Source organism: Macaca nemestrina, chromosome 3, assembly GCF_043159975.1.
Source record: "Macaca nemestrina isolate mMacNem1 chromosome 3, mMacNem.hap1, whole genome shotgun sequence".
In the NCBI taxonomy this organism is placed as follows: Eukaryota; Metazoa; Chordata; class Mammalia; order Primates; family Cercopithecidae; genus Macaca; species Macaca nemestrina.
In genome coordinates, this window is record NC_092127.1 from 166009392 (window position 1) to 166031664 (window position 22273).

At 33.9% G+C, this 22273-nt stretch overlaps 2 long non-coding RNA genes across 5 annotated transcripts in view; one reads left to right on the forward strand and one right to left on the reverse strand.

The window, feature by feature from the left end:
- Positions 1-525: 525 nt before the first annotated feature.
- LOC105487784 (uncharacterized) overlaps positions 526-22273 on the forward strand; it is a 48142-nt gene continuing 26394 nt past the window's right edge. The window contains exons 1-6 of one of the 4 annotated variants that reach the window (XR_011621390.1): positions 526-965; positions 3193-3249; positions 7281-7468; positions 19269-19428; positions 20244-20437; positions 21532-21948. This is a non-coding gene — a long non-coding RNA (uncharacterized lncRNA). Of the gene's footprint in view, positions 966-3192; positions 3250-7280; positions 7469-19268; positions 19429-20243; positions 20438-21514; positions 21949-22273 lie in introns of those variants that run through there. The other 3 variants (XR_011621392.1, XR_011621391.1, XR_011621389.1) reach the window with 3 other exon arrangements.
- LOC105487783 (uncharacterized) overlaps positions 9389-22273 on the reverse strand; it is a 48685-nt gene continuing 35800 nt past the window's right edge. Inside the window, exon 2 of the long non-coding RNA XR_011621393.1 lies at positions 9389-9640. This is a non-coding gene — a long non-coding RNA (uncharacterized lncRNA). The remainder of the gene's footprint in view (positions 9641-22273) is intronic.

Consider the following 22273-nt stretch of genomic DNA (forward strand, 5'->3'; position numbering starts at 1 on the left):
TGGCTAAATAATATCCCACTGTGTGTATAAACCAGATTTTAAAAATCTACTCACTCACTGATGAACATTTAGGTTGATTCCATGTCTTAGAGATTGTGAATTGTGCTACAATGAACATGGGAGTGCGGATATCTCTTTGATATACTGTACTATTTTACTTTCCCACCAATGGTCTGTAAGTGTTCTTTCTCTGCATCCTTGCCAGCATTTGCTATATGTTTGTTTTTTAAAATAAATTCATTCTGATAGTGACAGGAGACAGACACATTCCTAAGCAGATGGAGACAGGTCCCTGGTGAAACCCAACCTTCAAGCCAAGGACTTGAAGGTTTAGTTTCAGTCTAAACCTGAAAACTGAGCTGCCAGTTCTAGATAGAGTCCACGGCTGGAGCAACAATTTCCATCTCCATCTTACCCATATCCTCTCGATTGTTTCCTTCCAAATGACGCCTTCTAACCAATCAAATTGTGTTCTTTCCAAGCCCACCCATGAACCAATCAACATGCACTCCCACATTCTAAGACCATAAAAAGCCCAGACCTCAAAGACAGCTACGCACTTCAGGTCCCATCTCATTACTGAGAGCTTTTATTTCACCCAGTGAAATTCTGTTCTGCCTTACTCACTCTCTGGTGTCCGTGTTCCTCATTCCTCTTGGTCATAAGACAAGAACTCAGAACTCACCGAATGGTAGGAGTGAAAGGGCTCTAACACCACTGTCTGCCAAGCTGTGAGAGGTCAGAATAAAAGAGCTGTAACCTTCTCTCCCACTCACCGAACAACAGGAGAGACGAAGCCACTGGGCACCACTCCCTCCCGTTCACTGAACTGTAGAAGTGGAAAAGCCACGGGGTGCCACATAATCCTGCTCACTGATCTGCAGAAGACAAGAAACTGCTGGGCACCACTCTCTCCCACTCACTGAATTACGGGAGCAAAAAATGGCACAACAATTCTAATTCAGGTGAGATGATATCTCATTGTGGTTTTGATTTTCCTGGAAAGGACTTTTTGAAACTAATTTAAGCAATGTACAAAGTGAGGCAAACAAATTTTAAGGGTTGAAAAAAGGTCTTCTTTATTTAACTACCAGGAATAATAAAGAGAAGAAAACACACACACTTGTGTGCATACTGTATCTATTTTACTAGTTTATACTTATATATATATATATATCATAGTTTTAAATTATATATGTATACAATATATACAGATATAATACTTAAACATAGAGGATTATAAGAATAAGAGGAGAAAACATACATACATGTGGTTGAACAAGATTCTACTCTACGTCTTCATTTATGTAATAATGGAATAGCATTTGGTTTTCACAATCGTTTATTCACAGATAATAGCACCAAATAAATCCTACTTCTCCCTCAGCTATAATTGTAGATCAAGCTCCACCATTTGGGTAGAAATATGGACCTGTGTTCTTCCTATATTTGTCCCTTTGTTCCTCAATCCCTGGCGAACAACATTTTTTTTTTTTCACTGTCTCTATGATTTTGCCTTTCTCCAGAATGTCACGTAATTGAAATCATACAGTACATAGCTTTTACAGACTGGCTTTTTTCACTTTGTTCTATGCATTTAAATTACCTCCAAGTCTTTTTATAACTTGATTGCTCATTTATTTTATAGCTAAATAGTATTTTATTGTTTGTGTGTACCATAATTTATCCACTTGCCTGTTGACGGACATCATGATTGCTTCCAAGTTTTGGCAATTATGAATTTAACTTTTATGAACATCTGTGTGCAGGTTTCTTATTTTCAACTTCTTTAAATGAATACCAAACTGGATCATAACGTAAGAGTATGTTCAGTTTTTAAGAAATTGACAAAATGTTTTCCAAAGTGGCTGTACCATTTTGCAGTCCCACCAGCAAGAGTAAGAGTTCTTATTGTTCCACATCCTCACCAGCATCTGATGTTGCCAGTGTTTTTTATCTTGGCTATTATAATAGCTGTGCGGTGTTATATCATTTTTGTTTTAATTTGTAATAGCTTGATAGCATATAATGTCGAACATCTTGTAACATGCATACTTGTCTCCTGTGTATCTTCTTTGTTAAACATAGTGTCTGTTTCGGTCTTTTGCCCATTTTTTAAGTAGGTTATTCATTTTCATATTGTTGTCCCTTAAGAGTTCTTTTTATATATTGCACAATCATTCTTATCAGATGTCTCTTTTGCAAATATTTTTTTCCAAATATGTAGCATGTCTTCTTAATCTCTTGACAGTGGCTCTTGCCCAGCAGTAGTTTTGGTGTTGTTTCTAAAAAGTCATGTGATAACCAAGGTCATCAAGGCTTTCTGGTGTTATCTTCTAGGAATTTTATAGGTTTACTTTTGACATTTCAGTATATAATTCATTTTGAGTTAATTTTCAAGAATGGTATAAGGTCTGTGTCTATATGCACATTTTTTCATTTAGATTGCCAGTTTTTCAGCACAATTGGTTGAAAAGATAATTTTTGCTCTTTTGAATTACTGTTGTGACTTTGTCAAAGATCCATCAATTATATTCATGTGGATCTATTCTGGGGGTCTCTGTTCTTTTGTTTTCTGTTCTTTTTCTGTTGGTTATTTTTTTTGGGGGGTGGTCAATTATTTTGCCAATATTATGCTGTCTTGATTACTATAGCTTAATAGTAAGTTTTAAATTTGTGTGTCTCTGACTTTCATCTTCTTTTTCAGTACTGAGTTGGCTATTCTAGGGCTTTTGCTCTACCATATAAACTTTGGAAACAGTTTGCCAATTTTCATACAATAACTTGTTGGGATTTTATTGGAATTTTTTGACTCTATAGATCAAGTTAAGAACTGACGTCTCGATGACATTTGTTATTATAATCCATGAACATGGAATATCTCTCCACCTATTGAGTTTTCTTTGGTATCTTTCATCTAAATGTTGTAGATTTTCTCATATGAATCTTGAATATATTTTGTTAGATTTTAAACAGTTCATTTTGTGAGGTGATCATGTAAATAATGATGTGTTTTATTTCAAATTCCACTTGTTCATTGATGATATACAGGAAAGCAACTGACTTTTGTATATTAAACTTGTATCCTGCAACTTTTCTATAATTGCTTATTAATTCCACAAGGAGCAATTAGTTTGGATTTTCTATCTAGACAATCATGTTATCTATAAACAGACTTTTTGTATTAACTAGGACTTCCAGTACATTGAAAAGCAGTGATGAGAGAGGAAATCTTACCTTGTTCCTGATGTGAGTGCCAAAGCTTCTAATTTTTCGCTATTAAGTAAAGCCATGGATTGCTTAACCACATTTTGGTCAATGACAGACTGCATTAATAATAATGGTTCCATAAGATTAGAATGCCACATTCTTACAGTATCTTTTCTGTATTTAGGCATGTTTAGATACACTAACACTTACCATTATGTTACAATTGCCTACAGTATTCAGTATAGTAATATTCAAAACAAGCTTGCCACCTAGAAGCAATAGACTATAACTTTTAGTCTACCTGTGTAGCAGGCTAGACCATCTAGGTTTGCATAAGTACACTCTATGATATTCTTACAACAACAAAATTGCCTAATGACACATTTCTCAGAATGTGTATCTGTCATAATGTGACACATGACTGTATGATGTTAGCTGTAGATTTTCTTCTAAAATCAAATTGGGTAGGTCCTCCTCTATTTGTTCTGAAAACAAAACAAAACAATCTATCACGAAAAGGTGCTGGATTTTGTCAAATGTTTTTTCTTCAACTGTTAATGTGATCATATAATTTATTTATTTATTTTTTATTTTTTGATGTGTGTGTGTGTGTGTGTGTGTGTGTGTGTGTTTATACTTCAAGTTCAGGGATACATGTGCAGAATCTGCAGCACTCTTGTATTTTGCTTAACATGCATTGGTGTTCTCTAAGGACATACATGTTAAGGATTGCTATGTCTTGATGAAGTATTAGCTCCTTTATTATTATATATGCCCCTTATTGTCCCTGATAACTATCCTTGCTCTGAAGCCTTCTCTCCCTGGAATTAGACATGCTACATATTTGGAAAAAATATTTGCAAAAGAGACATCTGATAAGAATGATTGTGCAATATATAAAAAGAACTCTTAAGGGACAACAATATGAAAATGAATAACCTAATTAAAAAATGGGCAAAAGACAGAAACAGACACTATGTTCAACAAAGAAGATACACAGGAGACAAGTATGCATGTTACAAGATGTTCGGCATTATATGCTATCAATAGTATAGTTACTGTCACTGATTTTGGATAAGTGTTAACGCGCTATATCTTTCTCCATTCCTTCACTTTTTAACCTATAAGCATTTTCATGTTTAAGATGGATTTCTTATAGACAACATACAGTTGAGTCTTGTTTTTGATCCACTCTGACAATCTCTATCTCCTAATTATATTTAGAACAATAATGTTTAATGTGATTATTGAATAATCTCTACAATATTTTTTACAGTGTTCTATTTATTGCCTTTGTTGGTTTTCATTTTTGCCTTTGACAATTTTTTGTCTCTTCTGATTTAATTTATCATTTATGATTCCATTTTCTCTCATTTTTTAGCATAACATTATACTTCTTTTTTAATTTCTTTTTTCCTTTTTAGTAGTTGCACTCAAATTTACTATATAATTTACAATAAAATGAAGTCCACTCTCAAAAAACACTATACCAGCCGAGCGCAATGGCTCACGCCTGTAATCCCAGCACTGTGGGAGGCCGAGGCTGATGGATCACAAGGTCAGGAGATCGAGACCATCCTGTGAATGGTGAAACCCCATCTCTACTAAAAATACAAAAAATTAGCTGGGCGTGTGGAAGGTACCAGTATTCCCAGCTACTAGAGAGGCTGAGGTGGGAGAATGGCGGGAACCCAGGAGGTGGAGCTTGCAGTGAGCCGAGGTTGCACCACTGCACTCCAACCTGGGCGACAGAGGGAGACTCCATCCCCCCGCAAAAAAAACCAAAAAACCAAAAAGCGCTATACCATTTCATGTGGAGTACAAATACCTTATAATAACAAAATATTTCTAATTCTTCACCCAACCCGTTTATCATTATTGTCATTCGTTTCACTTATACATAAGCATATATATAATGTATGTACATATACACACATGCAGAAGTATGCATACATGAATACATTGTTGCTATAGCTTATAATAAACTATGCTAGATAAATTATAAATAAGAAAAATGAAAGTTTATATTTGACCTTCACTTATGCTCTGATATTCTTCTTCTCTTTATATAGATAACAGGTTTTTTTTTACCTAAACCATTTTTCTTTTTCTACTACTTGTTAAAAATATTTTAAAAAATAATTTTTGTTTTTGTTAAAAATCATATTTCTTTTGAAAAAAGACTAAGATAAGGAATTTATATACAATGACTTATTTAGTAGTTTTATATTTAAAGCCCAATTTATATTGTTGAATGGAGAAAGCCTTTATAAAACTGTTTTCCTTGTGATGTTCAAAGTTTTGTCCTCTCCCATCTTTTATAGTGGCTCCACAGTTCTCGAATATTCTGTTTTTTCTTTTATCAGTCTTTTTCTGCTTGCTTTTTAATTTGGAAGTTTCTATGGTCATATTATTCAGTTCAGAGATACTTTCTTCAGCCATGTTCATTCTGCTAATGAGCACATCAAAGCATTCTTTATTTCTGTTACAGTGTTTTTATCTCTAGCATTTCTTTTTTATCCTTTCTCAGAATTTCCATCACTCTGCTTGAAATGAACTATCTATCTGTTCTTGTATGATGACTACTTTTTTTCATTAATACACTTAACATATTAATCCTAATTTTTTAAAAATCCTGCTCTGATAATTCCAACATTCCTGACATAAGTGAGTCTGGTTAGGATACCTGTTCATGTATTCAACTGTTTGTCTTTTCCTTTTTTGTGTGCCTTGTAATTTTTGTTTAAAGACAGACATTAAATACCAGCTAAAAGGAACTGTGGTAAGTAGGTCTTTTATAATGTAGTGGTAAGGTGTGATGGAAGAAACATTGCATAGCCCTATGATTAGGTCTCAGTCTTTCTGTGAACCTGTGTCCCTGGACTGTGAACTTTATTGTTGCTTCTCAATTTCTCCTGCCTTAGGTGAGACAAAATGGCTGAAGTGAACTGTAATTATGTATTTCTCTTCCCCCACAGTGAAGGCTACAGAAGCTGGAGCTGGGTGTTTCCCTTCCCCCCGGTAATATAGGTTCTGGTAACCTCAGCTGATTAGGCTTTGGCAAAATAGATTTTCCTAACAGCAGCCTTGTTAAGAAGAACAGAATGCTCTGGCATGTTTCAAAAACAGTTCCTTTTCCTCCTCTCTCTTCTAGAAACACAAGGAGTTTTTTCTCTAATATTCAATGTGAGGATCTGGTAGATACCCTAAAGATAAAACCCAAATAAGTGTAGGGCTGGCCTTCCAGAAATTTGTTTAAGTTTTTCTCCCCTAGTATTGGTTCCCCAGTAGGTCTCTGCTCATGGTTTCTGCTCCAGTAAGTTGTGATTTCTCTGTTTCTGCTGTTCTCTCTCTCCAGTTTTGAGGGCAGTGGTTTGCTCTGTGGCCTTACTTCTCTTACAGATCTAAGAATTGATTTTTCAGTTTACTTTTACACTTGTTAAAGCTTTTTACTTGTTTTTGTGGCAACGTCCAAACTCCTTATATGCAGAATAAAAAAGCAGAAGTCACATCACCTTTTTAAACCCTTCAATTCACAGCATTTTAATTAAGTTCTAATTGCTCATAATTTCTTAAATATACCTAAAATGTCACTTGGTCAAAACAAGGAATAAACTATGCTTACATATAGCAGTCTAAAACTAATTTTGATTAAAAACAAAAAAAAAAAAACATAAAAGACATTATTTCCACTTCCTAAAGTAAAATTACCTCTATTTACTTTAGAAGGCTTTTAAATAGCTTTGTCTATTCCTTTCCAGATTAAGTATCTTTAAAATTTCAGTGTAGCATATAAATTAATTTGAAATGATGATAAAGGTAACAGGAAATATTCTTTGTATTTTTATTAGAAATATTTTTATAATTTTTTAAAGCAAAAGAGGCATAAAGAATCTTAAGAAATACAGTGCCCAATTATCTTGTCTTAAAGATATGCTGCCCCAAATCATACAAGTAATCTGTCTTACACCAGCTTAGCAAAGTTGATTCCCTAACTCCGGATCTATTACTTTTACTACTGCAAGAGGCTCATGTGGATTTTGTTTACTTTATCTTTTCTTGTTTTTCAGGGGCATAGAAGATGTGGTGCTGCATGGAGGGATTCATTTGTGCTTTTTTTCCTGGTTATCAGTGATTTTATTTGCTTACTTCTAAGGAATTTTATAAAAGATTTACACACAACTAAACAAGTAACTCAAATTACAAAAATCCTTTGGAGGAGGCACAAAAATAAATATTCCAGGAGCCATCAAGATGAGTAAATATATTTTGCATTTACTTTTATGTTTTCCAAAGCTAAAATAAAGCATGGAGTTATGTAATACCATTTGCCAGTGGCAGAAACATACCATTTTCACATGATAGAACTTTTCTGCATACTAAATTATCAAATTTAATTACTTGTGGTTTTTTTCAACTAACTGTTTGGAATATGAATAAAATAATACATATAATAGAAATTATTTTCAACATTGCTTCTTCTGATGATAGACTTTTTTCAAATGACTCTTAGAGTTTATAGGTTTATCTGTATGTATATACCTATAGTAGAAGCAGAGCATTATTGATAATTAAAGAAAATGTGGGAGGTGGAGTAAGTCTTGGGAAGGAGTGCTGCTATTGATGTTCATGTACGTGGCTTCAATGATCTCTGTAATTACAAACAGTAGGGTCATACGGAATGGATAAATACCATCTTAATACTATTTTGTCAGTTATAGTCATTCTAGCTGTACAGGAATGTAGACAGTCAGAATTGAATAGTAGCACCTACAGTGCCATATTCAGCTTTTCCTTTTTTTTTAAAAGACACAGTCTGGTTCTATTGACCATGCCGACTGCAGCCTCTGCTTCCGGGGTTCAAGTGATTCTCATGTCTCAGCCTCCTAAGTAGGTAGGATTACAGGCACCCAGCAATACTCTCAGTAACTTTTTGTAATTTTAGTAGAGACAGGGTTCGCTCTGTTGTCCGGGCTGCTCTCAAACTCCCAACCTCTAGTGATCCACCCACCTCAGCCTCCTAAACTATTGGGATTACAGGCGTGAACCACCATGCCTGGCTCATATTCAACTTTTTCAATTAAAAGAAAATTCTTTTGCAAGAATATCATCAGTAACACAATTGATGAGTCTGTCTTTTTTCCTTGCCCAGAGTGAGCATTTAACATCTTCATGGAGAGTGAAGAAAATTAAATTATCATCAACATTTTTTGAGGCGATTTTTGTGATTTTGGATGAGCAAAGTTGATTGAGCAAGCATTCTGTGGACCCCAGTTTTTGCCCTATAGCCTGGAAGACATAAGAATTTTTTTAAAAGAGTAATAATATATTTTTTAAATTAATATTATATATTATTTTGTTTATTATTTTCTAATGATAAATATTTTAATTTATTATCAATTGGGTTAGCTAAAATGAAAGCCACACTGTTTTAGGCGTACCTCGGTGTAAAAGTTGCAATGGAAAATTCTAATTCATTAGAAATATAATTGAGAAAGTGGCACTATATTCATTGTGATATAATGAACTATGGATGTTTCTTTAAGTTCTCCTACAACAAGTTAAGGGTGAAGTAAAGTACAATTTTTGCACACCAATTTTTAAACTAGACACTAAAATAACTGTCTACTTATGTCAGTGTACTTAACTAACAAACAAGTCTATAAATCAGCTGCCAACATTCCCATTTACCAGACCAGAAATGAGGTAAAAAGACCTCCAGTAACTGTTTCAAAACCATCCAGATAATTGTAACGTAAGTATTACAATATTGTCTTATCTGACTTCAAAGCTCATCTTCCTTTCAGTTCTTTTTATATCTTTAAAATAACTGTGTTCATAAAAACACACTATTTATAATGTGAATTTGCAATAGTTTCACAGACAAGGAAAACATATAGTTTAGGAGCAAACGTTTCTTCATTGGTTACTATTTCTCCATTCTAAGATCTTATCTGAAGGAATCTTTTAAAATATTCTAGATTTGTTTTTATAGTTTTTAATTATTCCATCATTGTCTTCCTCAAGGTGAAGTCTTACTGCTACCTCTTAATTTTAGCAACATATTTTTACTACCTTGTTATTTCCCACAGCAGCTAGCTTTATTTCTTATTGTAAGTAGCCTCTCTGTTAATCATAGTCAGTTATCTACCATTGTATAACAAACCGACTCAAAACATTGTATTAAAATGATTTATTATTTCTTAAGATTCTGTGGTTACACCAGGCGGTTATTGTTTTTTGTTTTGTTTTGTTTTTACCGATACCTTCTTGTCTCATTCATGGAGTTGCAGTCTACTGTGACTTGGCAGAAAGATGGATGGTTTATGATGACCTGACTCCCATATATCTGGAGTTGTGGTGTTGGCTATTGGCAGATCCTCCCTCTTGCAAGTTGGTCTCTCGTCAGTTAGCAGTGTGACTTAGCTTCCTTAAAAGAGAGAAAAAGCATAAACAACAAGGACTCTTGGGGCTATTCTGTAGAACTCACGTAATGTTTAATTTGCCTACACCTATTGGTCAAACAAATCACAGGGCCAGCCTGAATTCAAGATTTGGGGAAATAGCCTCTACCTTTTGATAGAAGGACTGTAAAATATTGTGTCCGTGTTTTCAATCTCCCATGACCACACATACTTATGTTAGTATTACTAGAAAACATACTAGTATTATTAATACTAAGAGATACAGAATCGTGTAGAACTAAAATCTCCAACTCAAGAGCATGATGGCCCTGGGTTCAAACCCCAGCACTACTACTTAGAACTGTGTAAACTTGGGAAAGTTATTAAATCTTTCTGTATCTCAGTTTTCTTATATTTAAAATAGGGGTCATTTAATAGTATCTACCCATAAGGATATTAAGAGGATAAAATTGTTTTACATCATAAAGTGATTAGAACAGTACCTGGCTTATAGTAAGCACTATATAAGAGTTTAAGATTTCCATACTCTGTAACATTAGAATTAATTAATATACTAATGAAGTACTTTGGAGTAATTAAGTACTTACTGCGTATTTGATGCTTAAATCTAGATAGTGTCCAGGTTTATCATTGGTTCAGATTAGTTTAAAGTCCATATTGGGAACAGATAGATATAATACTACCTCACTTTTCTTCCCCTGCCTTCCTTGCAAGTTAACCTTCTCAAATATCCTCTCACTCTCTCCATTCCATAGTCAATATGTTTCTAAATATAATCAGTTACATGTCTTAAAACTATCTTCTTTCATTTAGCCCTTTGCCACTGCCTTGGTTAACACTTTCAGACCTTCATAATAAAATATGATAGTGGCCTCTCTATAAATATGACAGCTTGCTTTTTGTCTTGGTCAAAATTATCTCAAATACAAAACTTGAGACAAGGAGATGGGCACTGACAGGCAATCTATTTGGGAAGTGATCGCAGGCAGCAGTGTTTAGGGAAGGAGTTGCTGGTGTGGGAACCAGGCTCAAATCCACTGGGAGTGTTGATAAATGTGAAGACTCATCGCATGCAAAATGGGAGGGGTGCATTTATCAATCAAGTTTCATCCTTCACAGATGAGGATCTAAACCTGGGAGCCTTAAAAAGCCCCTATTCTACCTCCCCACTAGGACTTCTGGGCTATGCTTATGGATAAACTACAGCAATAAAAAGTTCCTTGAGCAAATTATAAATTTTACAGCTTGCAATTGAGGTAAGACAGTGGGAAAATTTGGTGAATGTGATCTCACAAGATGTGACTGAAATCACAAGTGGATTGAAGGAATATAATGCAGGCAACAGAGGCATCTGCTATGTCCACATATAACTTCCACCCAGTTACCAGAATAAACCTTCTCTCTTAGTCCATTTAGGCTGCTATAACAAAATACCATAGACGGGGTAATTTATAAACAATAGAAATTTATTTCTCCCACTTCTGGAGGCTGGCATGTTCTAGATAAAGGCTCCAGCAGATTTGCTGTGTGGTGAGGACCCACTTCTTGGTTTTTAGAAGGTTGCCTTTTTGCTGTGTTTTCACGTGGTAGAAGTAACAAGGGAGCTCACTGAGGAAGGTGGAGGGTGCTTATTATAAAGGACTAATAACCTCTCAATTACCCCACTTATAAATAAGTTTCAGTGCATGAATTTTCATGGAGATGTAAGTCATCTATAAGCATCTTTTACAACCTAAATCTGACCTTATCAAATTTCATCTCCCAAAGACATCCACATACTAATCTCCAGGAACTAGTGAATATGTTATGTTACATGTCAAAAGAGACCGTGCAGATGTAATTAAGGTTATGGACTGTAAAAGGGGGGATTATCCTGGATTTTCTGGATGGGCCCAGTGTAATTAGACAGGTCATTAAAAGCAAACAAAAAAAGTTTGTCTAGATGTGAGCAGAAGAGACGTGGTAGAAGATAAGCAGCAAAAAGTGAAGTCAGAGAGATGCCAAGTATGAGAAGGATTTGATGAGCCATTGCTTGTTCTAAGTGAGAGAGCCATATATAAGGAAGAGAAAGAAACCTCTGGGAGCTAGAGGCCAGCCCTAGCTGACAGCCATTAAAGAATAGGGACCTCAGTTCTACAGGTATAAGAAACTGGATTCTTTTAACAAGCTGAATGAACTGGAAAGCTATTCTCTATCATTGTGCTCAAAGTGTCTTCAATAGGAGAAAGAGGCATTTGGCTTCTATTTTTCTATCATTGTGCTGAAAGTGTCTTCAATATGAGAAAGAATGGGGATACCAATAAGAAGCTAAATGCTAAGAGAAAGTAATTTACTTATTTGCAGATGCTATGATTGTCTACATAGAAAACCCGTAAGAATGATAGAAATGATGACAACCTAACAGAGTTTGCACATGTTTGCTATTATCCATGTGCTTTATTTAATTATTTACATTTTAACTAGTCATGACTGATATCCAGGAAAACCATTCGTGTTTATATATTTATTAATTCTGTGATTTGCTACATTAGCAAACTCTGTTAGGTTGCCATCATTTCTAACATTCTCATGGGTTTTCTGTGTAATCCTAGTATCTGCAAGTAAGTAAATTACTTTCTCTTAGCATTTAGTTTCTTATTGGTATCCCCATTCTTTCTCATATTGAAGACACTTTCAGCACAATGATAGAGAATAGAAGCCCAAAGCCTCCAGAGAAGTGCCCAGCCAATAAATACTTTGACTTTAGCCTTGTAACTCTTGGGTCATATGAATTAATTGAGTCGAATTGGACTTTTTGGCCTGTAAAACTGTGAAATAATACATTCGTGTTGTTTTAAACCACTAAATTTGTGGTACTTAGTTGCAGCAGCAATAGATAACTAATATAACATTCAGAACATTTCAATCATTTTCCATCACTTTTGCTAGATAATGGCCAATGAATTAATTTGCAGAACATTTGATGTCAACTCAGCCTAGACTTTCAATGTCAGCTCCTGCAAAACCCCCTGAGAGATCTAGCTGAAACAATATCAGAAATACTTTCATGATTTCTACTCATCCATACACACCATCTCATCATGCTTTTTAAAATATGCATCAACATTTTGAACACTATTCTTTTTGTCCTAAATTACCATGTCTTCTCTGCCTTATACTTTCCTATTCAAATTGTGAAGAAACTCTCACCTAAACAAAGAAGCAAAGAAAACTCTTTTAGGCTTGAAAAGCAAATAATGTAGAGCAAAACAAAGGAGAGCTAAAATAAAATATGATGAAATGTAAATGTACTTAGGAAGTTCTGAATCATAATGAGATAAGGCAGGCAAAGGAGGAAAAGAACGGATCTTGAATGATCCTGGATGCTATGGTAAGGGGCTTATTCTTTTAATCTGTCATTTGAGAGAACCCATTGATGGATATTTTGTAGAGGAGTTGCATAGTTAGATTGGGGGCTTTTTATAATAGTGCTCTGAAACAGTATGAAAGAGACTTTCGAAAAAGTCGTAATGAAAGTAAATCATGCCATTAATAGGAAAGACACAAATTAGAAAGAGATTTGTAACCTAAGCATTGGTGAAGACAAAATTACCTAAGAAATATTTGGCTTAGTGTATCCAGCAATAAAAAATTAATGAATTAATGTTACACACAACCTGAATGAATCTGAAAAATATTGTGTTGAACAAAATAAGTCACATGCAAAAGAGTACGCACAGTATGGTTCTGTTTATTAATGTTCTAGAAAAGAAAAGGTAAATCTAAATTGTGGTGATAAAACTCAGTTCAGTGGTTGCCTTGGGAGGATGACTCTGACTCTAAGAAGTTATGTGTACATTTTTTGGGATTTTGAAAATATTTTATAGCTTGATTAAAGTGGTGTTTCTATAGGTGGATACATTTATCAAAACAACAAACATACATTAAAATACATGTATTTTATTTTATGAAAATTATAAATGAAGTCTATGAAGACATTTAGAGGAAAAGTTAGCAAAAATATAGATTTGAGGTGTAAGGAGAGGAGATATTCAAGTAATGAAGCCAATAACTTCAGACTTTCAACATGGGTATAAGAACATGGGAATGTCATGAGTTGAGCAAGGGAATCCATAAGGTGAAGTAGGATAGAGGGACATGATAATGATGAGTTCAATTTGCAATATTAAGTCTGCAGTGTGCATGAAATCTCCACATAGAAGAGTTTGTATTTTTGAGATTGAAGACCAGGATAAAACATGAAAACTTGTATTTCTCTCATCATTTTTGCTATTATCCATGTGCTTTATTTAATTATTTACATTTTAACCAGTCATGACTGATATCAAGGAAAACCATTCATGTTTATATATTTATTAATTCTGTGACTTGCTACATTCCAAACTCTCTTACTTGTCATCATTTCTATCATTCTCATGGGTTTTCTATGTAGACAACCATAATATTTGCAAATAAGTAAATTACTTTCTCTTAGCATTTAGTTTCCTTTGAAGACACTTTCAGCACAGGGATAGAGAATAGAAGCCAAATGCCATGATATGGCTGTGAAATAAGATTTTCCTTGCAATACATTGAACTCCAGAAAGGGAAAGAACCAATTAGCGTGGTGTAATCTTCAGTAGCATGTGTTTTAGAGTTGCACAAAAATTGATTTATGTCTTAATAATGTCATTTTAAAAGTGATATAATCTTGGACAAGCGGTTTAACATCCATGAGGCAAAATTCCCATAACCGTAAATTAAGAAAAATAATAGTAATACTTTTCATGTGCATTTCTGTGAAGATTAAGTGTAATGCAATACCAGATGTGGTAAGATGTTTGAAATAATATCATAGTATCCACAAATATTATTTTCTAACATCCATGGCTTTTTACAATGGCTTTGCAGCAACTCCAATGAAGGACTAGTTTGCTTTTTATCTGAATTTCGATGAAGGACTAGTTTGCTTTTTATCTGAATTTCGATGGCCGTATGACTTGATTTGACAAATAGAATGCGCTACAAGTCAATACGTAAAATCTCAGACTCAAAAAGTTGTAGAAACCAAGAAACTCTTATTTTAGATCCTGTGAATTTCTGTTGTCAGTATCTCTGGTGTTTAGCATGTAGTTGGGTAGTTTTTTTGTTAGCCAAAATGAAAATCTTCTCTTCTAACAATTAAGTCTATTCATATTTATTTCTATGACTGTTATTGGTCTCAGCTGTCAGATTTATAATTGCTATTTGTATTTTATTTGATGTATTTTATTGACGAATTTACTTGATATTTAGAAATATCAGTAGTTTTGATCCTGTGGTTATCTTTATACCTTTACTTTTTTAAAAGCCTTTAATCTCTTTTTATTTATTTTGTTTTACATTTTACTCTGCTACTTTTTATGGCATCTTTTGATTGCCACCTATTGATTTTTCATTATTCAATGAATATATATTTCTTATTCCCATCTCTCTTTTTCTACCATCCTTTACATTCATTATTTTGACTCTGTCAGAATACATTTTTATTTACATATGTATACATATTGAAGTACACATATGTGTGTGTGTATATGTGTATATATACAATAATTTTTTGGCCCTTGCCTTTACAATTAAATGTTCATCAGTAGTGCTTTTGCCAGTGTTCATTCAGTCATCTCTTGGTTAGATGAAGCACGTTTTTTAACACAGGAATTAATATGCTCCCAGGGGCCAAATCTGGCATACATCCTGTTAAATTATAGTCCATGAAAGATGTATTTCACAATTTTAAACAGTTGTAGAAAAACAAAAGAAGAAGAAACTATGACAGGAACACATAGAACCAACAAAGCTTAAAATATTCATTATGTGACTCCTTAACAAAACCTTTTCTGACCACTCTAGTTGATTACGTGAGAACAGCTAATGAGGATAGTATACCCTGGGCTATTCACTATTTAAAACAATATTTAAATAGCTTTGATACTTGGTGGACAACTTAATAGTAAACATTCTTTTTTCACTCATTTTTAAATTAAATTTCTTTAAAAAATGATGCTCCATTAAAGGCTTGCTTTTTATATTGTTTTGATAAGTCTGATGCCAGTCTAATTGCATTGTCTTGTTATTTAATTGGCAATTTCGTTTGGAGGTTGTGATGGTTAATTTTATATGCCAACTAGGCTTGTCCATGGTACCCAGATATCTGTTCATACATGTCTGAATATTGCTGTGAAGGTATTTCTTAAATGAGATTAATATTTAAATAAGTAGACTTTGAGTAAAATAAATACTCTCCATAATATGTGTGAACCTTATCCCACAGTTAGTTAAAAGTCTTGAGACAATTAAGAATGATCTCCCCCAGAGAAGAATAAATTCTGCCAGCAGACAGCCTTCAGATTTAACTTCAACTCTTCCTTGTGTCTTCTACCTGTCCATTTACCCTGAAGACACTGGAATTGCTAGTTTTCTCAATAGCATGAACCAATTTTTATAAATAAACCTCGGTGTGTGTGTGCGTGTGTGTGTTGTGTCTGAGTGTGTAGATAGATGCACATATATTTATAATCATCTATATATTTATGTGCATTTATGTGTATCTACATGTATTTATAGATATATTTATATATGGCCATATACATACTCATATATATTCATATATACATACACTTATGTAGAGAAAGAGACCTTTTATTTTTACCACTGTTCCCCTATATTTAATATGTATTTTTTCCTTACTGCTTTTGAGATTATTTCTTAATCTTTAAGTCTCAAATTTAATTTTAGTGTGATTAGGTGGTGTTTTCTTTTTAATTAACATTATTGAAATTTGCTTCACTCTTAAAATCTTTGGCTTACTGTAAATTACAAAATTTGAAAAATTTTCAGGAAATAATTCTTCAAATAATTTTGTGTATACTTTTTTCTTTCTTCTTTTTCTGGAACTCTGATAGAAACATGTGAACATAAGCTGCTCTCCCATTACAGGAAAGAAAATTCTTTTCCATGTGATTTTTTTAAAGGAAAAAAATTACAGAGATTAAATTCATATACCATAGAATTCATGCATTTAAAGTATATAATTCAATGTTTTATAGTGTGTTCACAGAGTTGTGCTATAATCAGCATAGTCCATTTTAGAACATTTTCGTCATTCCCAAAATAAACCTTGTACTCTTCACCTTACAACTTTCCCATTGTCTCTAGCCCTAGGTAACCACTAATGTACTTTCTGTCTCTATAGATTTGCTTATTAGGGACATTGCATATACATGGAACCGCACTAATGTTGTCTTTCATTACTGGCTTCTTTCACTTTACTAAGTGAAACACTATACTTAATGTTTCAGAAATTGATCCACATTGTGTCATCTATTAGTGCTTCATTCCTTTTTGTGACTGAATAATACTTCATCCAATAATGGTCGTCCATTTATCAGTTGATAGATTTTTGAGTTGTTCCCATATTTTGACTCTTTAGCTCCTTGACTTTTAATGTAAAAAGATGAAGGGGAATCCTTAAACAGGACTTTCCCATGAGACTTACAGAAATGTTAAACTCAGGGAAAATATCGATTAGGCTCAAACTGGGAATTTTGAAATACTGTTCTTTATTCTATTTACAAATTATCCTTCTATATTATAAGTTTATTAAAGCAGGGATTTTTAAATGTGTGGTTTATGTTATATCTCTAAATTAGATGGTCAGTTATCTATAGAATTAATAAATGAATATAGTTTCTACCTCCAATACCAGGGAATAGTCCTCACTTAAAAATTTCTTTGGGGATGGGCACAGTGGCTCACACCTGTAATCTCAGCACTTTGGGAGGCCAAGGCAGGTGGATCACCCTATGTCAGGAGTTCAAGACCAGCCTGGGCAACATGGTGAAACCCCGTCTCTACTAAAATACAAAAAAACTAGCTGGGTGTGATGACATGCTCCTGTAGTCCCAGCTACTTGGGAGGCTGAGGCAGGAGAATTGCTTGAACTCAGGAAGCAGGGGTTGCAGTGAGCCGCGATCACATCACTGCACTCCTGCACGGGCGACAGAGCAAGGCTCCATCTCAGGGAAAAAAAAAAAAAAAAATTAGCTGGGTGTGATAGCGGGCACCTATAATCTCAGATACTTGGGAGGCTGAGGCAGGTGAATCACTTGAACCCAGGAAGTGGAGGTTGCAGTAAGCCAAGACTGCACCGTTGCACTCTAGCCTGGGCAACGAGAGTGAAACTTTATCTCCAAAAAAAAAAAAAAAAATTTTATTGGGGTAAACAATATTTTTCTCACACTTTTTGTTGCATGAGACAGGTTGATTATTCCCATGATTTATTCCGTACTTAAGGGCAGAATATGTCTACTGTTAGTTTTTTTAAAGACTATTCCAAGCATTTGTTGTAGCCATCACAAATGGTCCTAAATTTTATCTGAAGAATGTCTAACATGATACTTAATAGTCATTATTTAAGGTCACAATTTGGGAATCTAGTAATTAGCCTCATACTGAATTATATTATCTTCATCTCTTTATTTCATGCATATTCAACCAAACATTTGTTCAACACATATGACTTTGCTGATGACTTTGCCAATAAGTGAATTTACTGGCAGCACAGTAAATGCAAAAAGAAAAAAGAAAAATATAGCCACACTACTTTTCAGTTCCTTTTGAGACGTGTTCTTACTTTGTTGCCCAGGCAGGGTGGGGTACAGTGGCATGATCATGGCTTACTGCAGCCTCAAATTCCTATGCGCAATCAGCCCTCTTGCTTTGGCCTCCCAAAGTGCTGGCATTACACACATAAGCCAACATGCCTGAATCTTGCAGCTATTCTAATCAATGTGTAGTTTGTATTTATGCCCTTTGAATCTGAGCTGCCCTGGTGATTTCCTTTGAATGATAAAATTTAGAAATGATGGAAGAATTTGAAGTCTTGACCTTAGGAAGACTTACATATTCCACTTTTGCTGTCATGGTGGACCTTGTCACCATTTGAGTAAGTCTGGGCTGACCTACAGGAGGCAGATATAAACTATCAAAGAAGAGACTCCTTGAAACCAATGAGCCATGAGACAACCTGGCAGCTGACCACATTTCACATGAGTCTTGCCAAAACCAGTGGAAAACTTAACACAGATCAATGTGGCCCAAACTGTACACTCCCAGAATAGTGACATAAATAAATAATATTTTAAACTACAAGTTTTGGGTTGAGTGGTCAAAGCAGAAATTTAAATAATGTCACTGCATAGTGACCAAAAAGTCATGTATATCAATAATCACATAGTTAAAAATGAAAGCATCAAAAGTCCAGAAAAATGCAGAAATATAGCTGAGAAAATTTTTAATCTTAGCTATTTTTGAACTACTTGTTGAATGTAGTGGTAGTCTCATATTTTCATCATGAATTGTTATACATGAATACATGCAACAAAAGTGTTCTATCAGGCAGTCACTTTTTCCATTTAGCTGTTTCTAGTCTTTTTATGATCATCTGTGAAATCAACTGTGACTTTGAGAAAGTTGTTGGCAGTCATAAATTTATTTATTGAAAAGTAGAAATAAGACTTCTACGAAAAGAAAAATGAAAATGTATCAACTCAATAAGAAAAAAAATTATTAAGTTAAAGAACTTTTCTCAGTAAAAATAACTCTCATTTTTTTCAGGCATTTGAAATTAAAAACATAAAATCTGTAGACAACCGCATTGTTAATAATGAGGTGTTTGATATCCAGCAGCAATTATGGTCAGCCTTCATACAAGTACAAGAAACATAGAGTGAATAAAAATAAAACAGAAGATTTACTATCTCTGACGAATTCATGTGTAAGTAAAACCAGATGGACAACTTTAGAACTCAAAGGGGCTTATGAAGTCATAAAACTTACCATTCTTTAGTTTAAAAAGAAGAAATAGAGATTCACGGTAAGTTTTTTTTCACCAGTGACAAAAACTAGTATTACACATTGGCCTGGGATCTAAGTTTACAAAGTCCAGTTTACTAGTTCTTCATATATATTTTTGAGAATTAATTTTATATTTTACCATAAAATTGGGATGCAGCTTTACTTAGTGATAAAGATACAAATCTATAGTAATCTTAAATAATGTATTTATCATGCATTTCCTTAGGAAAATCTTTATAGATTTTTATCTTCTTTGAAATACATTGTATTTTTTTATTTATTCTACAAATTCTGAAGTAAACATGACTTTTTAATATGCTTTTGTATGTAACAGTTCTGAATGTACAGATTTAAATAATCAACTGTTCTCCATATTATAAGCTTTTGCTATTTTATTTGTATTAAAATGTTAGTTAAGTGAAAAAAACGATAATTTATTTCCAAAGCAAATTGTAGATATGAAGACAGTGGTTAACATTCTATATTTTCATATAAACTTTGGTATAAGTTTGAATTTGCTATACATGTTATTAGCTTTCTACTACTGAGGCACTGATTTTATCTTTATCTAAGTTGCTTAACTTCCGTGAGACTCAATTACGTCATCATTGAAATGGCTTAATAAGACTGTTTGGGAAAATGGAAATGATTGTCTTAGTCTGTCTTGTGCTGCTATAAGAAAGAAAATACCTAAGACTGGATAATTTATATAGGATGATAATTTGTCTTCTCAAGGACCTTGAATCTGGAAAGTCTATGACCAAGGCACTAGCATATTGCATGGCCCTTCTTGCTGTTCTGTAACATGTCAGAAGACATCACACGAGGAAGACAGAGAGAAAAGAGGGGTGAACTCATCTTTTTATTAGGAATCTACTCCAACAATAATGAACCCACTGTTGAAAGAACGGAATTAATTCATTCATGAGGTAAGGACTTTCATGACTTAACCAATTTTAAAGGTCTCGCCTCTCAACACGATTGCATTGAGAATTAAGTTTCAAACTTAATTCTCAATAAATTTTGGGGGACACATTTGAACCTTAACAATGATTATGTGCATTGTAAAAATGGGAATTACAGGACTTTTTTTCCTTGGATTTGTAGTTTTGGAAAAGTCTGCTTCATTGTTGTTTTTAGTTTGGACATCAAAGACAGGAGTCCTGTTTTTGGTAATGGGAAAAACCTTTTACTATATACCTAAGAAACATTTTTTTGAAACAAGTGCCTTGGAAGAGGCTGGTACCTAAAACAGGAAAGAGCCTCAGTGTGGGATATATCAAGATAAGGTGATTGGTACTAACAAATGATCTACACATACTCTTTTAATCCAAATCCTCATGTGTTTTAATCAGACACATTTTAGAGTAAAAAATATTTTTTAATAGAAAAAGTGAAGTTTTAGGTATGTGGAAAATTAACTAATGTGAATAAACTATTCCCCAATGAGAACAGAATGACATAATGATTTAAAAGAAAAACTCACGTGAGAAGCTTGACTGTATCAGTATAAGTTGAAGTACTGGGATTCTTCCTACTGTTCTTTTTTATTATTTTTTCAAATGCTTTTCTTTAACCTTTCCTCCAGTTTTTTAAAAATTAGTTAATTATCTCTTTAGTGATCAACACTGTCAAAACTAAATTAATATCTATAGAAATATTTCCTTGGAGTGTTGCAAATTTCTAGTTATGAGAAAAAATTGTTGTATTACAGCCAGTAGACTGGGATTTATTTGGAATGGGAAATATATTTTTTCCTATATTTTATATTAACCTGGTTCAGATCAGGCATACACCAAGCATTTGAATACCCATTAATTGAGAAAAACAAAACTAAACCAGTACTCTAGGCCAGTATGTTTTTAACTTTTTAAAAAGTTTGATCAATTCTATTTTTGCCCATTAAATACTTGCACACATGCACATTTCTGTATATAATTTAAAATATTTCTTACATTTACTAAATGTGATCCACTTCTATTTTAATCTGTTCTTTTTCATTTAAGAAATGTTCTTTTTCTAGTTTTAGCTCCAACAGTTAAAGAGTCTGAAAGTCATCACTTCAGTTCTGACAAGTTGAGAAATCTTAACAAACTGAAACCTTATGACTTTTCTTGAAGTTATCAGAGACCTGAGGTCACAGAGCAAACTGATATCTTGAAATATGGAGAGATAGGATGAATCCAAAAGTCATTGCCAAGATCTATTCTTCTGGAGCAGAGGCTACTGGGGTCAGCAAGTCAGAACAAGTAATCTTGATGAATGCTGAAGACTGAGTGTGAACTACAGGGAGAAGGAGCAACTTCTGAGGCTACAGTGTAAGTGGATACTTTCTCCAGGACCCCCATCAGTCTCTCACTGTCAGGAGCCAAGAAGGATACCTTCCTGGCTCTAGCGGTGGGAAGGGAGGAATAATCATTATGAAATAAATTCAAGTTTTACCCAACAAAAGATTTCATCTGTAGGGGAAAAGGCTAATATAGCGTTATCCCATCTAAGAGAAGATAACTTCTCAAACATCACACTGCTTGCCTTCGTGTCTCACCTAAGTGGGGATAAAAAGTTAAGAAATGCTTGAAAATCACAGCCCAGAAACACACAGCTCACTAACCAACAGAATTTAGTCATAAGATTGCACAATACTTTCTTTCTCCTATAATTTACCACTACACCAATAGATTTCAGTGGAATAGCAGCAACAGCAACAAAAAAGTCGTTAGTTTCAGACTCTCCCTGAGAGCAGTTATTAGAAAAGCCCCAAAACA